The sequence below is a fragment of the Ambystoma mexicanum genome, chromosome 4p, assembly GCF_040938575.1.
Source record: "Ambystoma mexicanum isolate Mex_15411 chromosome 4p, UKY_AmexF1_1, whole genome shotgun sequence".
Classification (NCBI taxonomy): domain Eukaryota; kingdom Metazoa; phylum Chordata; class Amphibia; order Caudata; family Ambystomatidae; genus Ambystoma; species Ambystoma mexicanum.
In genome coordinates this window covers 935,928,514-935,948,229 of record NC_090927.1, presented here as the reverse complement: position 1 = coordinate 935,948,229, position 19,716 = coordinate 935,928,514, and positions in this window count along the sequence as shown.

The following is a 19,716-nucleotide window of genomic DNA, read 5'->3' as shown; positions in this document are numbered from 1 at the left end:
TGCATGAATACGTATTTTGTTTTGTAGCCCATCAGGTGTTATTATCAGCAATGCATCTGCACCAGAGAGCTGTCGCTATAAAATCAAACATAGCATCAATATGGTGAAGGTCTAGAAATAGTTTTCCTCAGACGGGTGGTTGTGAAAGCAAGGCAGTCACCTCTAATGATGAGCATAAAGTGTTAGTCTGGAGATGTGTTTGGTAATGAAATAAAAGACTGTGCAACCAAGGGGTTCATTCTTGTATTCTGGCTTTGCCAGCAGATGACAGTGATCCTGGATAAATCATCTTATATCGCTGACCGTACTGTGCTGTGTTTTGCGAAAAGGTTTACCTTCTCACATGCCGCCCGCATTGATTAGCCCATTATCTGATCTTTCTTTTTTTTATACCATTGGATTGGAAGGGGCTGTAGACAGAAGAACGTAGACCAGATATTGCAGGCCTTTGTCAAGCCTATTTGAGATCTGCTTAATACAAAGTTTGCATTTTCATACAATTCAAAGGTTTATCTGCGCGTTTATAAATAACAATGTCACAAGCCATAGTTTTGGGCACATTTAAAGAGCTTTAAAATACAAAAGAGAATACCAGATAGCATCTTTTAAGATCATATCCATTTGAATGTTGGATGATGTAGACAACAAAGCTAGAAGTATCACCATGTTTCATAATATGCTTCTATAACGTTTGTTTTTTAATATGGTAATTTTGGGTTATGTGATTTGTGTATGTTCCAAGTCAGTTTCATAACATTTTTCATGGTAAGAACTGGAAAATAACTGGGAATAAAGTTGTAAAGTGCAGAAATTGCAGAATGGGTGCCAATCCCAGTGTATCTGCTTAACCAGTGTGTGAACCCAACCTCATTTAATGTCGTATTGTCTAACCTGTCAAAATTATGAGTCCCTAAACCTTTCAAAATGATCACCCTTCATAGTGATTTTGCTCTCAGGGAATGATCTTCAAAAAAGCCTCACTCATGTTTTCATTGGCTATAGTGTTGCTTCCTCGATAATAATAATAAACATTTATATATTGAACACCACACCAACTTGCCTTGCTTTGCTCTCTAATGGCAACTCTACTTAAGCACCATGTCCCTCTTCTAATCTCAGCCTGTATGGATATTGACACCTTTCTGGAGCTTCCAATCTTTACCCACTATCTATGCAATTGGATGTGTAGCTTTCCCCTGGTTTCCAATTGGTCTCCAATGTCCATGCTTGGCCACTTTTGCATTCTTTGAGACATTAAATCTGAGTTATCTGTCTATTCTGGATAATATGCACCGTTTTCATAAAATCTATGTCCTGCATTTTTACTATGATTGGTGTACCTTCCTCGTGGTGCTATTTATGAAATGTGCCCTGTGTGTATGCAGAAACACATGCACCCTTATCGTAGACTGCTAATGTTGGTCTTGAAATGACTCTTGTTTATCATTCTTATTACAGCAAGAGCAAATAGGATAAAGCGAGTAACCGTGCTTAGTTTGATTGCTGTGAGCCAGCATATCAAGCTATGGGTGGTGAACGGGACGAGAGGGGCGTGACCAGATATTCAGATCCCTCAATCCCTTTGATTCGGTGGAGGGGCAAACAAAGGTTTCCATGCCCCGGGCCCTAAAAGTGCTTAAATGGCCCTGAATGAGATGACAATCAAAGGTACCTTAAAGAATACCAGACAAAGCCGAAAATGCATGCACATCCTAAGGAAGTCATTTAGAATTAGAAAGAAGGGGAATATCAGATTACCGAACCCTTACATTGCAAATTAAACTAAAAGTGTTCAAGGTTAACCTCAATAGGCATACAAATTAAATAAGGAACCAGTCTAAGATGTGTGATTTGTGGTCAATTATTGATTTTAAAAAAGGACCCCAAAGAAACACGTATGTCATTAGTGCATTTAAACATTCGATTTAAACACTGCTCAAAAGTCTTAAACAAGATAGAAAGCTGACACAAATTGTTTTATTTTAAATGTAAAATCAGACAAATGAAATATTTGGGGAAGTTTCCACATGCAGGGCCTGATCACGACCTCGGCGGTAACGCTAACGCTATTAGCGCGGGGGCTATTAGCGCGACCGCCATAGCCCCAGGCGCTAATAGCACGGGATCACGAGTTGGGCGGACTTGGAAGTCCCCATTCCCCATTGAGCCCATTCGGGAATGCCCCATTCCCCATTGGGCTCAATGGGGAAAATTTGCGCTCTTACCGCCGGCGCATTTCCCGCCGGCGGTAATAGCGCGGATTTTCGGCGGATTTCCCCCCAGCCAAGAGCTGGGGTGAAATCCACAAAAGCCCTGATTCGGCGGACCCTTAAATCCGGCGGTAATAGCGCTACCGCCGGATTTAAGGGTTACCGCCGAGGTCGTGATCAGGCCCACAGTCTTGAGCAGAAGTGGTAAAATGATTTACCACCTCCATAAACCATGTTGACGCTTCCAAGAAGTAACACGTGAGCCCAATGCATTGTATTACTTCCTGTTGATGTGCAACATAAAGCTCACATTGATGTGGAGATCAGCGTAATGATCTGTGCAATTCACTGTGATGAATACCACACAGAATGCAAGTAAATAAAAAATGCTGGTTTGTTTTAGCATATTGTTTGTGAAATAACAAACGTGCATCCCGGGCAAAGGCACTTTTGATTGTATATTGTCATCTGTTACCAGCCAGTGCTTGAAAGATACCTTGTAAGCTCAGTCTGCACGAGCTCTGCTCCCGTTTGGCAGTTAATTCACTTTGCATTTTAAAGACAAAAAAAAAACGTGTTTGTTTCTGCAGTGTTTTTAAAATAGGAAGGTATTAAAGGTAGATGGCTGCTGGAACAGGGACTTGCACATGGACTGTGGTTAATTGGCAGTGGCTATTGTGAATGGGTAATGCCATAAGAAGTGCAAATGCTGGGTGACTAGAAAGAGGAAAAATGCATAACAAGCTCCATGCTATTGAAAATAATGACTACAACTAGTTATTATTTTGTGTCTTTAACTGTCCACTGTGTTAGGTTCTCATTAACATCTGTACCAACTAAAGTCGGGAAGCGTTGCAGTATGGTTCCGAAATTGCAGACAGGCTTCAAAACATGGGTTCACCATTCAAGGTGTGTTCTACTGGACAACTCATATAGCTGCGGTAGTAAAAGTAATAACAGATGCCTCAAATAAACAAAACAGACACAAACAAGGACAATAGTCGTGGCTTTTGCATAGGACTGTGTGTTCTATGTTGCCAGGCATAGACACCATTTGCCCAGGTATGGAATGCCTTCTCCTTGTACTGGAATCACATGTTGAGTGCTCACACTGGTTCGAAAATAGACATTATATGCGCAGGTGGTTACTATCCTTTGATAGGTGGTGCCATTAAATGCCAGGTATTTACCACATGTGAACCATTTTTACTATCAAATGCATATGCACACTACACATTTTTTAGGCTTTGCTCTTTTATGACATTTATTTCCATGACACACCCAGGTACTTCTGCTGTTTCACAGGTATGCCATAATATACCCAGCTCTTCATATTTGATACCACCAGTCATGTGTGCTATCCTATCCCAAGGTTCTCTGCTACCCATGGGTTCCATCATACACCAAATACATACATAGTATGGCAGGTGATGCTACCATTGGTAGAGCTTCTCATACATTCACACCCGGGGAAGGGCCACTGGCCAAGCAGGTTGCTAGAACAGCGGGTGAGAAATACAAACACTCTGGCCTATCATGGCTCGGGCTGGTAGGCAGTTACTGGCCATGTCCGCCACGCTGCTGGGGCATGCCCCATTCTTCATGTTTTGTCATCATATGCTACATACTCAAACTATTTTCTATATATCTACCTTTACTCATGGTTACACCCATTGCAAACTATTGCCACAAACGACAGGTAATCACAGCATTTGCCAAGTATTGCAATCAAATGTCCATTTACTCAAAGCAAGTACCAAGTACTCTCACATCAAGTGGCAGGTACTCACACAATTTTCCAGTTTTTGCAATCAAATGTCCAGCTACTCACACTACTGATATCTTACCTAGTCATACTTGCTCCTGCAATTTAGAAGCAAAAAAATGACCCAACCTTTCACTTAATTTTTAGCCAGTAAGATACACCCCCTTGAATGTATGGGGTTGCTGTTGGTACTCTTGTTCAGAAGGGAATTGCCATAGAATTTCGGTGCGGACTGCCCATGAGGGCGGGACAAAGACTGATATGCAAATGGATATTTCCCATCAGTGAAAGGTACAGTGAGCAAAAAGCGATGTCTGCAAACTCTCAAAGTGGGGAAAAAAACACAGAACAGGTTATCATGCCATGTTCTTTCTGGAGAGGAGGGCCTGCTACCTTTTTGAAAAATTGGAAAAATGTTTGACCTGCAGAGAGTTGGAGCCAGAGGACCGAAGAACTCTGGCAGAGAGGTATTTAGGGAGGGAAAGCTGGATGTAGAGAGGTTCCAGGCCCCAGACAGCCTTGTGGATGATGCAAAGGGTATTGAATCTGATTGGTGTGGTCACCGGCAGCCAGCAGAGAGAATTTTATGACTTGAGAGATGCAGTCCCTGGGATTGAGGCCAAGGATAAGTCTTGTGGTCCTATTCTGGATTAGATGAAGGGGGTGGAGGGAGGAAAGAGACAGATTTAGGAAGAAGCTGTTGCAGTAGTCCAGCCTAGAGAGAATCAGGGCTCTAGAGACGTTTAGCGCCTGAGGGAAGTTGAGGAAAGGTAGAATGCCCCTGAGGAGGTGGAGCTGAAAGTTGGACTTCTTGACAAGGTCTGTGATGTGTGGAGAGAAATAGAGGGAGGAGTCAAAGATGATCCCAAGGTTCTTTGCCTAAAAAGTGGGTGAGAGGTGGGGACCCAAGGAGGCTGGCCAGAGTGTGGGGGGGGACAAAGAGCAGGCTTCCCAATAAGAAGAACCTCCGTTTTACTGGCATTAAGGCAGAGATCATTGGCAGAATACCATGCATGAATAGCAGTCAGGCACTAAGGTATGAGGGAGGAGGGGGAGGAAGAAGAGGGTGGCAGCTTGAAGAAGAGCTGTGTGTCATCTGCATAACACTGGAAATTAGGGGAGAAAGTGGAGATCAGGTGGACCAGAGGGGCCAGGTAGATGTTGAAGGGCCAATAGCGATAGGATAGAACCCTGAGGGACGTCACAGGTAGAGAGAGAGGTGGACGAGAGAAAAGGATCAATTTGCATTTGGGAGGGTCTGTTTGAAAGGAAGTGGTCAGCCATGCCAAGGCCCTGTCAGTGATGCTTAGGGTATCATGGAGACGGTTAATGAGGATGGAGTGGTTGACTGTGTCAAAGGCAGAAGAAAGATTGAGGATGAGCAGAACAGAGTGAGTGTTTGAGTCCAGGTTAGAGAGAAGGTCTTCACGGGTGGTCAGGAGAGCAGTTTCCTTGCCTCTGGATGCCCTGAAATGTGACTGATGGTCATGGAGGTAGCCAAACATTTCGCTGTGGAGGGTCAGTTGGGGGATGACAAACTTCTTCATGAGTTTGCCCAAAGAAATGAGTGACAGAGATAGAGCAATAGTTAACTGGGTAAAAAGGTGTCAATTGGCTTTTTAGGAGAGACTGCACACGAGTGTGCATAAGGAGTTGTGGGAAGGAGTCAGTATCAAAGTAGAGGTTGCAGAGGTCAGACAAGGCTGGGGCGAGAGAGGCAATGTTGTCCTTGATGGTTCTGGAGGAGCAAGAAGGCACCTGTTTAGAGGAGACTTTCATAGAGTGGACCCTTCTAGAGATCTCGCCTGGTGCAATGGGAGAAACGGAGGAGAGTATAGGGGGAGCCGGGGGCAATGGGAGGCAATAGAAGGGGGGTTGGGAACAGATGATAGAGAGGACAGGATGTCCAGATTTTTCGAGGAGAAGTTGGTGGCCAGTGCAGTACAGAGGGCCTGGAAGGGAGAAGGAGAGTAGGAGACTGCAATAGGATTGACCAGTTCCTTGCAGATTTTAAAAAGCTCAGCCATGTTATTGATGGCTCCAAAGATGCAGGTTTGGACATAAGCCCTCTACTTGGAGCAGATAGTGAGGCGATATTACCTTTGGAGTAGTCAGCAAGCCAGTTTGTCAGGGGATGAGCTAGATGCCTGCCACTTCCACTCTGCAGCTTTGCACTTGCGTTTCAGAGCCACCAAGTGAGAATCGTACCAAGAGTTACATTTGGAGGCAGGCTTCATGTGGATCCTCATAATAGGGACAAGGATGTCCTGGGTGTTAGAGATAGAGAGATGAAGATTAGCTAGAACAGAGGGTCCGACGAAGGGGATGGAGGAGGAATGAAGGAAGAGTCAAATGCAGCAACTGACAAATGCTTCATTGGTCGAATGACAGAGAAGGAAATTGGCAGTGCAGGTGGAGGCATCATCAGGGAGACGCGGAGGTCAACGTGGGAAGAGAGAAGAGCGGGGTAGTAAGAGGGTTGGAGAGTGGAATGTCTGTTAAGATGAGAGCATCCAAGGTATGTCCTGCAGAGTGGGTTGGGCCAGAGGGAAGATTAGTGAGGGAAAGAGAGTCGCAGAGGTCTCAAAAGAGTACAGTAGTGACGTCCGGAGAGTCGAGATGGATTTTAAATTCACCAAGGAAGATCAGTTTGGGGAGGAGGCAAGAAGAGAGGAGGACAGGAGGGAGGTTAGTCCAAGGGGCCTGTAGATGGTAGCAAGAGTAAGAGAGAAGGTAGGAAAGACAGATAGCCTGCAGATTAGGCTTTCAAAGGATGAGCAGGTTTGAGTGGGGATGATTGTGGCAGGAACCCACTCAGGGAAGATCAGAGCCACTCCGCCACCAGGCCGAGAGAGTCTGGGATTGGACAGGACCTTTTAGCCCTCAGGGAGAAGTTTCAAAAGAAGTGTTGTAGCCGGCTTGGAACCATGTCTCGGTTAGAGCAAGGACGTCAAGGTCAAGGTCTTGAAGGAGGGGACAGAGGTCAGAGGAGTGTTTGATAGCAGAGCGAGAGTTGAGGGTAGCTAAGTGAAGCTGGTTGCTCCATTTAAATATTTTAGCGGGGGCACATGGGTGGGATGTTATCACTGGGGGTAGGGGAGATGAGGGAAGGAGGGGTGGCAAGAGAGAGGGAGAAGTTGAAGAGAGATGTAAGACATCTATCAAGAAGGAGGAGGTTGGGCTGGGAGCCCTGGGTCATGATAGTGCCATTGTGATAGACATGAATGGTCCACTTGGAAGATGCAAAGTGAGCCAAGAGTACTTCCCATCTGGTGCCACCAGTAATGGGTGAGGAAGAGAAAGGGGAGAGAACAGAAATCATATGGAAGTCCATAAGTCAGAGGAAGGAACAGCAAATAGAATGTTGGTGATAGTCTATCTGGAGGAAGCATTGATGTATCTGTCTGCAATGGGCAGACCGGGTTTTGGAACTCAGTACTCCCTTTTTAAATGCCTTCCTTCCAGAATTCGTGAGAGAGGGAGGATAGGTGATGGAGATGAAATTAGAATAGATAGGAGAGATGGAGAGCAACATGGAGGCAGAGACAAGAGGGGGTGTATAGAGAGATAGCAAGGGGGATAGTAAGGAGCACCTTGCAAGAGTGCGATCTCACCAGGTGGTCAAGCAGACAAAATCAATAGGAATGCCCAGATACAAAAGATCAATAACATATAGGTAAGCACACCTAAATTCGAATTTGCCAGACAGCACTAACATGCAGTACAAAATGGAAGATGCACAGTTGGAAAAACACACCTAAATTTGAATTAGCCAGAAAGCACTAAAAAGCAGTACAAAATGGAAGATGCACAGTTAGAAAAGCACACCTAAATTCAAATTATCCAGAAAGCATTCTTATTTATGAAGCAGGGCAATAAGAAATCAGCAGAGAACATACAGTAATATTGCAATTGTTTCAGAAATTGAAGGTTATAGTTAGGCATGTGGGGAATGGACCAGGAAACAACCAATAGCAATCAGAGTGTCCAAGGGCTGTGTGTGGTCCAAGTCAATGCGATCCATGCTGCTTACCAGAGCAATTTCAAGTCCACATTTTGGTAGTGGTCAAAGCATGCAGTGGTTGTAGTCTGTGAGAATCATTTTAGAAATGTTGTCAAGATGCAAAGGGCCAAGGAATTATGGCAGAGAGAGGGGCTCCCTCCAACTCTGGCAAGATCCCTGGATTGACAATACGAAGGAGTCTTTATCCTATCAGCCAGAATGAGGCGGGACTCTGAGCACAGGCAAAGGCCTTCTGGCTTGGAGAAATGGCGGCGGCCATCTTGGAATTCACACGTGGTTGACGACTTGCAAAGGAGCCCAGATGTACCCAGGAATTGAAATGGAGCCCAGAATGCAATGGAGCCCAAAATATGCATGCAGTCCAGGAATTTCATTGTTTTCTATGGTACAGACAAGACCAGTAATATGGTTCACAAAATTGATCTGTTGACCCTATCAAAGGAACTGCTCATATGGATATAGGCCACATAGCTAGTGCCAAAGGAACACCTTTTGAGAGCAACCTGAAGAGGGGCCATAGCCGTGGTATTTAAGGCTGTGACCATGCCATGTCAAAACCCTACCTGAAAACGAGAGCCAACACCTAGATGGTTAAAGGAATTATTTAAGTCCCTTAAAGTGAAGAGAAAAGATTGCACGTTGCATCCAGGAGGGCTGTCATCCTCTAGTTGCTTTGATCACTTAAATCGCCCTTTTTATAAATAGGGTTTATTATAGACTCATGCAATGTTTGTGGAAAGCGATGAGTAGAAAAGATAGACCCAAACAGTGTCTCTAATGGAACTAGCCATGCTAGTGTATCGCTCTTTATCACAACAGGGGCCAAACCATCTGGGCCGGGAGCTCTTGATAGCTTGGCCTTGGAAATGGCCTATAGAATATCCTCTTTATCCCTCGGGCATTCACCTAGGGCAGGAGGCCCACTAGGCCTATAGTCCTCTTGGATGTTGTTAACGGGTTTGCCAAACTTGTTGTGATAGTCTATCCACTGTTGTTACGGAATCTAACAGATAATAGAGGCACAGGCCCAACCCAACTTGTCATTTGTCAGGGCCCAAAAATCTGAGGTGGTACCTTGTTTTCATTTATCAAACTTGGATTGATTATCGGAAATGTACAGCTGTATCTACCAAGATTTTATAAAATGTTTGTAACCCTGGAGAATGTTGTTTTCCTATGTGTGAAGGCCTCCAGTTGAAGACATGCTTGAGCTAGATTTCTTAGCCATTTTCACTTAATTTTCTTGGCTTCTGTAACCCTAACACCATAGTTACGGACTGGACTCTTAAGTCCCCTAGTTCTGCCCTTATTATTTAATTATTTTAAACATTTGAGCATAGTAGTGTTAAATAGATCTACAGTTAAAAAACAGGCTAAGGACAAACCTACGTTAAGTTCGTCCCTAACAGTTTTCTTGAGTAGATCCAAAAAAACACGACAAGATTTAATGTTCCACTTAACACTGAGGCCACCCTAGCCGGGGTAAGCATCGCCAAGCATGGAACTAAAATATGCTGCTTAATCGGGAGAGTTATATTCTGGTGTATTGACACTCATCCCTGAATCACAACTAGTCAGAGGACAACAGATGCTCATGTGGCCTTGTGACACATACACAATATCAGTCCAGGAAAATATATTCATTCTATTCCATGTGAAGCTATTCCCATCATATGAAACCCCATGTGGTAAACAAAGAATACAATCACAACTTTGCAAACAGTTATCTTGCTGAGTGCCCCACTTTGTGGAATTAGAAAGATCCCCCAGTGGGTAAACCAATGCATCATTAAGTCTTGCACCCTCCACACAATCTGAATTAAAGTCACTTCCCACAATGATATCATGGGATGTTAAGGATTTCAATCAGACACACACCCAGGTCTCACCTAGCATGTAGTGCACAATGAAATACTTATTTATTTGTGTCTATAAGTTCAATATTCTGAATGATATACCACTCATATCACACCCGTCTCAAAATACCCCCAGGTCACAGTGGATCAGGAATCAGGCTAGTTTGCAAAGGTAAATATTTATTTATTTAATATTCAAATCACACATAAGTTTAATATATATATATATATATATGGGGCAGAAATCACTTAACAGTGACAATACAATTCAGGAAATAAGCAAAGCAATTGAATTCACTTATGATAATGCAGAATAGAAAACACAAGAAAAAGAACAGTTTTGGTTTGTGAACAGATAGCGTATAGGTTAATAGTTACTTTGTACCTCCCCTTCACAGGCAACAGCTGTCCCAGTCCTTTGATCAGGGAGGTGTGTCCCCTTCCTGGAGAGGGAGGCTCCCCTGTAGAGATCAGTTGGGCAGCTTGACATTGTTCTTGGCTCAGCCCCAGACGAATGTCTAATGAGGTCTCATTGTACTCCTTGTTGTCATTATGCAGGAACCATTAGGCTTCCTGTTGCCAGGGAGTGTCAAGCTGAAATGTCAACTTTCCCAGGCTAGGCACTGTACTAACTGAATTAAGCAGTTACTTCCATAGGGTTACTGTAAGATTCACAATAAAGTATTTTCTTTAACACATATGAAAATAAGCACAGTTAAAAGGGATTTGGACAATTAAAAGAATTAAGCCCTTTACAAACATGCTTTAAATAGGCACATTTTGCAATTTCTTCCAGAAAAAGAACACGTTTAAACTGGGTTTGACAACTAATTTCCTTAAGCAGCTGTCAGGCAGTGAGGCCTGGATTCCTCTGATTGCCTGGCGAATCTATTATTTCAGCACACTTTTCCATTCAATAATTCAATGGGAAAATGACTGAATTTAGCGCCAAAACAGCACTTCAAAGGTTGCCATTGATTAGAAAGCTGTATTTAAGGGCATTTTTGGATCTTAGCCCTTCTGTGGCCTGCTTCAGGTGACAGATGATGGGTGACAGGTGACATTCAGTGATTCCTGTTTTTACACCAACTTTGTCTTTGTGTGGCAGGGTGTGCAGCCTTTTGTGATAGTGAACTATGCAGAGTTTTGTAGATTTGCAGATTTGGCACGCACAGGGGTTAGTGCCTCCATTTTTGGCAGTTTCTTTTCCCATTGGCAAAGGGATGTTGTAGGGTGCATTGGCATGTGTTGAAATATCCCACAGGGAGTGACCCTGTTCAATCCAATTTTGCGATAGTTATAGCCAAAGCTAATTGAAAGATGGAACATGTTACACTAGAATGGTTCCAATACAGGTTAGTGAGCAATATTTCCATACCCATTGTTTCAAAAGTTAGGCGTACTGCTAAAAGCCCTACATGCAGGTATCAATTTGATATAATTTGGCTTTAAGATTTAAGTCAGAGGCCATTACCAACCCACCAGTGTGACGATCATGTCCCCTCTATTTGTTGGTTTGGAAAATGTTTTAAACCCTTCCAAATCAAAGTGGTGGATAGCCATGGTCTACTGAATCATAATGACATGTTTGTCATGTAGAAAGGTAGTCGACTGTGAGACTTTGGCTAAATTATTATACCCACACACATTGCATGAAACAATTGAGAGTCATCCCTGGTTAAAGTTGTCACTGTTGCAGCCTAGAGCTTGCCAACATTTGTATGGCTCCCTCCAGCCAGGACCAGTCTTGCGTAGGGTCAGCAATTTTTATTGTAGCTGGTTCCTTGTTGTGCACTTTTAGGTGTCCTCCAGGTCACTCTGCTTATGACTGTTGTATACCAATCAGCAATTCCAATAGTTTTTGTGGAGGCAGGGCTGGATTATCAAGTTTGAAAAGGTCAAATCCTATTTTTTTTAGTTTGATAATATCATCTATAACCAGTCCTGCAACTATGTTTGAGTAAATGCAACTGTAAGTGATTTCAACCCAGCACTTCACCTAAGTCAATGCCTAGCATGGGATGCACAATTGAAACCCTTAATTATATATTTCAGTCAAATGCAATGTCACTCTTTCCCCCTGCACACTACTCAATCCCCCCAATATGCAAGATAAAGAGATGGAAGGAGAGAAAACAGGTTTCAGGAATACAAACTCAACAAATACAGTTTCAATCCCAACTTCCCCCAGCAAACTCAGAGAGAAACAGGAATGATTGAAAACGGGTCATATGCTTTTGAATGTGGCTTTAAATGAATGGTTAAAAACACTGAAAAATAGATTCCATTCAATAAATTGGATTCAAAACTAGTGGGAGCCACTTTGTATGGTGTCACATAAACACTAGCAATGATTATTCAGTCACTAGCAGATTCAACACTTAAGTCTGAAGTCGGATGCAAAGTACAGCTGTTTTACACATGATGAAATTGAGCCAAACGAAAAATTCACGACAAACTTTTCCGCGCGCGCGAAGCGTGATTGCAGAAAAACTAGAAGGAATGCGGTTTTCACTTCGTTGGAAAGCTGAGGATGTTAGCTTCAATTTGACACCTACATTTAATTTCTAGCATACACAGTACAGGAGTTACGGAGGTTTTAGTAGAGGTCTGTTTTTCCTCAGAAAGAGTCAGAATTTGTAAAACAAAGTTGCGCTTTTGAACATTACAATCAGGATTTTCTGTACACTAGGGGGTCTATGAAGCCACAAGCTACACGACAGCACAGACACCAATCAAGTGACATCTCCGGATGGTTTCTACCTGTCGAGACGCTTGTCTTTCTTCAGCAAATATATTAGCGCAAAGATGATTTTAACACTACTATTATCAAAGGACTATAGGGATGAGAGACAGATTCAGGAAAACAAGAGATTTTCTACAATGCAGTTCTGGATATGATAGAATGGGTTTGGATAGGATTACTTAAGGAGAAGATACTTGCTAGAGACAATTCTATGCTATAGATACTCACTACTACTGTTTGGAATGGGCCCGTAAGGGATCTGGTCAAAGATTGTGGACTGGAATTCTGCTAGCCCACCGTACGGAATTCAGGGTGCTCGGGTTCTGCACTCAGCACGGCACTCTGGACACTGCACGGCACTCTGGACTGGATCTGACGGGTTGGTTCTGGGTTGCAGCTATCTGGTTACAGCTATGCTCTACTGGTTTGGATCTCTGGATTCTAGCAAGAATTCTTAGCAAGAAAGCAGAAACAGCGCAGCCATGCTGTTCTTTTTCGTGCCCCTTGGAGGTCTGGGGTAAAATCAGGTTTCAGGATTTTAGAAGGCCAAGCTGAGAAGGGGTCAGCTTTGGAAATGGGCCTCTCTGCTTTCAGAGTTCTGGAGTCTTGGATATGGATTTCTCTTGCAAAGTGCTCTGTCAGCAATCAGTTGAGGGGTGAATGTGTGTGTCTCTAGGTCCTAAGCTGTCTCCATGTATGTATTTCTCAAAGGGGTGGGTAGGCTAAATTATACTAGGCACACCCTCTAGGAATCCTATTGGTTAGGGTCTGTCCTCTCCCCTGATTTGAGAAGAAAATCTGGTGTCATGATGATGCAGTATTTTACAATGCAGGGAGAACCTCCCCTTTGTTTCTGCACAGTAAATCTATTTTTCATATAAAGCATATTTACAATATTACCAACTTGCTAGCAATAACATATTTACATCACAGATTTAGCAGAGCAAGTATTTATCCGAGTTCCATCTCGGTGAGAGCTTCGGTTCAGATTTGACAGTTTTTCGCACTTTTGGTTGGGTACCCAATGTCAGATTTGTCCACATTTTTATACACATAGGCGCATGACATCTGGGCATAAGCCTGTGAAGTTTCATATTTCTAGAATCATCACAATCGCTACAAAATCACAATTTCTGTAGTCATGTCTCCGAACATAGCACAGAGTTCTGAGTAGTTCCAAAATGTGACCAGAATGTTCATGTTGACAACACTATATTTTACAGATTTTTACAATGTTGCACAGTTCTCTGTGAGTCTTTTTCAACAAAATACTTTCTTGTGGTTTAAGGATACACATATCTGTCTGGCCCGCCCCCAAAGTTTTGCTGGGCCAAGAGCAATCCAGGCCTCTCTTCCTGCTGGCAGTAGTTTCTGTTGACACTTGAATTTGCATACCCTTTCAGTCCAGGAAGCCTTTTGTCTCTCCCCAGAGCAACAGAGCAAATTCCCCCCCCCTCATTAACATCCGACTGAGAGTTCCTGCCCTTTTGGTGGGAAGGAGAAGGGTGGTGTGTTTCCCAGTAGGGGGAAGCTTCTTTGACGTTTTGCTTAATCAAGTTACTTTAAAGTAAATTGGAACATTGTCCTTTCTTAAAATTAAAGTTACAATTTTAAAAACAGGCAAACATATCCCCAATTCCAGTCTTTTCCAACATAGAAATTAAATAGTGGCAACCTGTATTGCTTTTGATGGCCAGTCACTTCTTTTCAACAATTTGATTTTAATGCACAAGTTTAAACTCCTGATGCACTTAACTGACAGCTGTCATGCAGGCAGGCGGTGGTACTGCACCCATTTTCTGACAGATTTTCCCAGGAAAGCCATTTTTTAATGTGGATATTCTTGCAATGAAATCTGCTTCTCCTGACCTTGTGTGCTTATGTGGATTCTTTGAATAAAGTGATGGTTAACACCCAGCAAGGATGTTGGATCTTTTCTGATGTTTGGGAACCATTATTTTGAAATTTCAGCAGCCAAGGAAAAAAAAGGACTTCAGAGTACCTTTGGGTTTCCTGGCAATGAAGTACTGCCTCTCCTGAAGTTTCCATATGAACTGTGTGGGCAGCCCAATGACAGGTTTTGACAATGTGGTCTCCTGTTCCCCACTGACACAGGCAAAGTAGATTGGCATCCAATTTTTCCGGTTTCACTGCACAATTCTCAGCGGTTTAAGCGTGCATAGGGCTTTTTGCGGCCATTCTGTTGGTTCTGGTGAAAGCAGCGCACAGTGATGTTGCAGGGCAGAGCGTAGTGGGTCAATACATCCCACATAACACACCAAGCAATCACAGCCCTTCTCAGGAAAAGCTACATAAGCAATATCATCCGTATGAAGGACCCGCAGAGAAGGAATTTCTTGTAACATGTCTAGCAATTTACATCTCTGTTCATTATCATAGTTCCATTTGTGTGGGTTATATTATCCCTACCAATACACTCTGAGGTGATTTGCGTTGGATAGTTCGATGGAGATTGGTTTGTCCAAAAGTGTTGAGGTGGCATGTGTTTCTATGCAGACTCTAGAACATTTGGAAGTAGAAGATTGTTGAAGCATTGCAAGCCTAGATGTCGATCCATTTGATGTTCCTGGTAAAGATATTTCATCTGCCTTTATCCCTTTGGGTTCTAAAATTTCTAATGTGTCTGCCGTTGGCCCTACTTTGAGTAGGAAATGTGTAATGTTGCACTGTTTTGATTTGTCAGACAGGGGGGCTGTAAAGGAGGGATCCCTTGTGGTAGATTGAATAGCTGGTGAGGCATTTTCCTGAGTATCTAAATAAATAACCTCCCATGCCAAGGAGATAGATTTTTTTTTGTTAGGTTGACAATTGATCTATTTTAATTTACATTTCTTGAGAATTTGTGTAGGTGGATAAGGTGGCTGAGAAGTATTGTGCAGTGTCTCTGTCTATTCCTCTATCAAACTCAGCACCGCTCTAGGAGTATCAAACAGGGCTGGAGACACACTCATCAGAATGACAATCTACAAGTGGGCATGGACTGTTAGGTGTTTCGCCAGCCATATCCTGCAGTTCTGTCACCACCTCATAAATAACTGAATTGTCAGTATCCAAGTTAAGAGTTGAACGACATAGTTAGTAATTCTGATAAATAAATCTTGTTCTGTGTGTCAGGTTTAACAAGTCTTGTATCTTTGTGTCCAATATTGTAAGTTTGGTAGAGTGGGGTGTAATCAAAGGCCCGTAACTGAAGGTCCATATGAAACAGGCCTACCTGTCATTACCAAAGGAAAAGCAGCATTTTAATTCACAAAGCAAGAAGAGATTCAAAGGTCTCTTTCACATGAAAAACAAGATTATTAAACACTGACAAAAAACACTTTGCATGTTACTTTACAAGTTAAAGTAGTTTAAATGTAAAAAATGTACCCTGCTAACAAAAAAATGACATAGTGGGTGTTGACAAAATAACATAATGCATATTATGTGTTGCATGAAAAATACCAGCAAACATTTTAAAAGAAAAGCCGACTTTGTTTCTATGGAAAAGTTCCTTAAGTCCAAGGTAGACCCTGTTTGCTTGCTGTGGGACAAATGTCACAAAGAACTCCACTCCCCCGCAGAAAAACCTGGTTTACACCCCCAGCTATGTTACAGCTGCAACAAAATATGGCTTGCTTGAAAGGTGTGGGAAAACAAGTGTCCTTTAGACTTGCTGTCTTTGCCGGACAATTTCCCTTGGCTGGAGCATGACCAGAATGCAAACAGGAGGTGTGAAAATGGGGGCTACAATTAAGGGAGGCTGAAACACCAACTTCAAAGAGCAAGCTTCAAACACAAAGAGACTAATAACAAAAACTCTGGTTACAGAACAAATGGCATGGAGGCAGGGGAGTTGCCAGTTGTCCAACATGAAGATGTACTATTACATTAAAAGGACTTTTTCCATTTAGGCATTTTTCTCAGCAACCATAAATCAGATTTCCTTCATTTATGTGTCTTTGTTTAGATAATTTCCAAGCGAATTTGGTGATATAAAATGTATCCAGCTGCGACTCAGGGAACTGTAATAGCCATCTAAGATAGGCTTCTGGCTGATCTGAAAATGTTCCAAATTTGAGAGTTGGTGAATGGGTGGAGTGTAAAATTAGGAATACGGGTAAAAAAGTACACGTTCCTAACTATTACACATTTGGTAAAAATGGCAGAAAACTGTCACACAGCCGTGCAACATGGTGCTGACGTGGCTGTCATTTTTTTTAAATTCCCCATGATTAGCTGAAAAGGAAAATATATATACTATAGCAGTTGCTAGTAAAATTATGAAGTTTTGCTACATAACTAGTTTTGCCAAACATTTTACATGAGAACAAATGGGGATTGCAAATGGAGCTGCCATATGTCTGCTCCGGACTTAAATCAATCCGTAGAGAGATTGGCTGGAGTTGGGAATAGAGAGAAGGGTAACTGTCCAATCCTGGTTGCGAGAACTCCAACAGGCTACTCCCCCAAGATTGTAAACTTGATGGTGTCATCGCTGCTATATAATGAAGAATGCACTATGAGGAGGGGACAGAGCTGCTGAAATGTACCATCAGGAGAGCTGCTGAAACTTACCACCTGACAGCTGCAAAGAAACACCAGAGGAGATTGCTGACAGTGCATCTGGGTGGGACTGTCTATTTCTGGGAAGATCTAAAAGCTCACTGGGTCCTATGGTGGAGAGGGGGGTCCATCCTTGAGAGTGGCGTTACAGACCCCTGCCCTACATTTTTTTCAATGTAAGTCGAAGTAAACCATTTGCAACCAAAAGGTGGAGGAGTCTGCTTGTCTTAAATCCTTTCCCTTTATAGTGGGGGGTGGGCAAAACTATGTAGAACCTTAACCTATTTAAATAAAAATATGAATTTAATTAATTCCATTTGGCAGAACACTAAGGGGGTAATTCATAGAATTCAGCGCACAAGTGGCGCACGCGGCTGGCGCACAGTGTGCGCGTGCGAATCCCTGCGCCAGCCGCGTGCGCTGAAATCCATTTCCGCGCACAGCGTATTCATGGATTCCAGCCACCAAAACCAGCCGTGGCGCACAGTGGCGCAGCGACCCTGCAGCAGCGCCAGTTACGCCCCCAAGAACGCCTCCCGCGCAGGGAAAAGCCATCAACATACCCAATCCAGCGCAAAGGGCTGCGCTAACCCTGTAACAGCACAGCAAGTGGGCTACGTGTATTTCGGGGTGCGCGTGAAGTTCCACACGCGATTGGCCTGGGCGCGTGTATTTCAGGGGTGCGCGGGAAGTTCCACACGCGATTCCATCAGGGTACGTGTATTTCGGGGTGCGCGTGAAGTTCCACACGCGATATCAGCAGGGTACGTGTATTTCGGGGTGCGCGTGAAGTTCCACACGCGATATCAGCAGGGTACGTGTATTTCAGGGGTGCGCGGGAAGTTCCACACGCGAATGGCCTGGGCGCGTGTATTTCAGGGGTGCGCGGGAAGTTCCACACGCGATTGGCCTGGGCGCGTGTATTTCAGGGGTGCGCGGGAAGTTCCACACGCGATTGGCCTGGGCGCGTGTATACCAGGGGTGCGCGGGAAGTTCCACACGCGATTCCATCAGGGTACGTGTATTTCAGGGGTGCGTGGGAAGTTCCACACGCGATTGGCCTGGGCGCGTGTATTTCAGGGGTGCGCGGGAAGTTCCACACGCGATTCCATCAGGGTACGTGTATTTCGGGGTGCGCGTGAAGTTCCACACGCGATATCAGCAGGGTACGTGTATTTCAGGGGTGCCGGGGAGTCCTACATGTGATTTGACAGTGTGGGTCCTCCCAGGTGTTCCCTGTACACCCTCCACGGCCCCTGCAGGCAGCCCACACCACAGGGGACTACCCTGCATCCCTGGTCATGTCCCGCAGGCAGCCCACCCAACATGGGCATGCCCCCCAGCAAAGGCACATGTCTCCTTGAACTAATGAACACCAACTCATGTCCCCTTGCACCCCCACCCCCCAGCACTGTGGGGCACCTGCCAGCAGGCCCCCACCCATGTCCAACTCATGTCCCCCACCACCCCCACCCCCCAGCACTGTGGGGCACCTGCCAGCAGGCCCCCACCCATGTCCAACTCATGTCCCCCACCACTCCCACCCCCCAGCACTGTGGGGCACCTGCCAGCAGGCCCCCACCCATGCCCAACTCATGTCCCCCACCACCCCCACCCCCCAGCACTGTGGGGCACCTGCCAGCAGGCCCCCACCCATGTCCAACTCATGTCCCCCACCACCCCCACCCCCCAGCACTGTGGGGCACCTGCCAGCAGGCCCCCACCCATGTCCAATTCATGTCCCCCACCACCCCCACCCCCCAGCACTGTGGGGCACCTGCCAGCAGGCCCCCACCCATGTCCAACTCATGTCCCCCACCACCCCCACCCCCCAGCACTGTGGGGCACCTGCCAGCAGGCCCCCACCCATGTCCCATCCATGCCCCCCTGCACCTGGGTCCCAACAATCCCCAATCATGTCCGTAATGGCCATCCTCCCCTGCCAAAAGGCCCAACCAACTATCACATCCACCCACATATCAAAGGCAATTACATGTTACACACCCAATGTAAATAATGCAAATGAACACATGTCTGTCACACACAATGGCTGCAAGTGAATGTTAAAACACCCAACATGACATGCATGAAAGTAATGAGATGATACGACACATTGAAGGATGAAAATAAAAATGTATTGTAAATCAACTAGAATGGAAATGAAATGAGAAAAACCACAAAGCAAAACAACAAAAAGAAGATGAATGTCCATGAAAAAAATCCAAAAAATCAAAAAATCCATAGAAGAACTATTTACAAGACAATCCCAGGTCCATGAGCCCAACCAAATAAAACCTAACTATGTCAACTAACTAAAAACTGAACTATATACAAAAAAGTGGCGCATTGTCCAATCGCAACCAAATAAAAAAATAACAATTTAAAGGAAACCTACCACTAACTATATAACTATATACAAAGGCAGCGGGCTAGTCCGACGGCTCACTGGTTGTTGTCATGGGCCAGGGCATCATTGAACTCCCGTTCAATGGCTTGGAGGCGGGGATGTTGCCTGGCCCCGAGGTCCCACAGGGATAATGCAGTGTCCA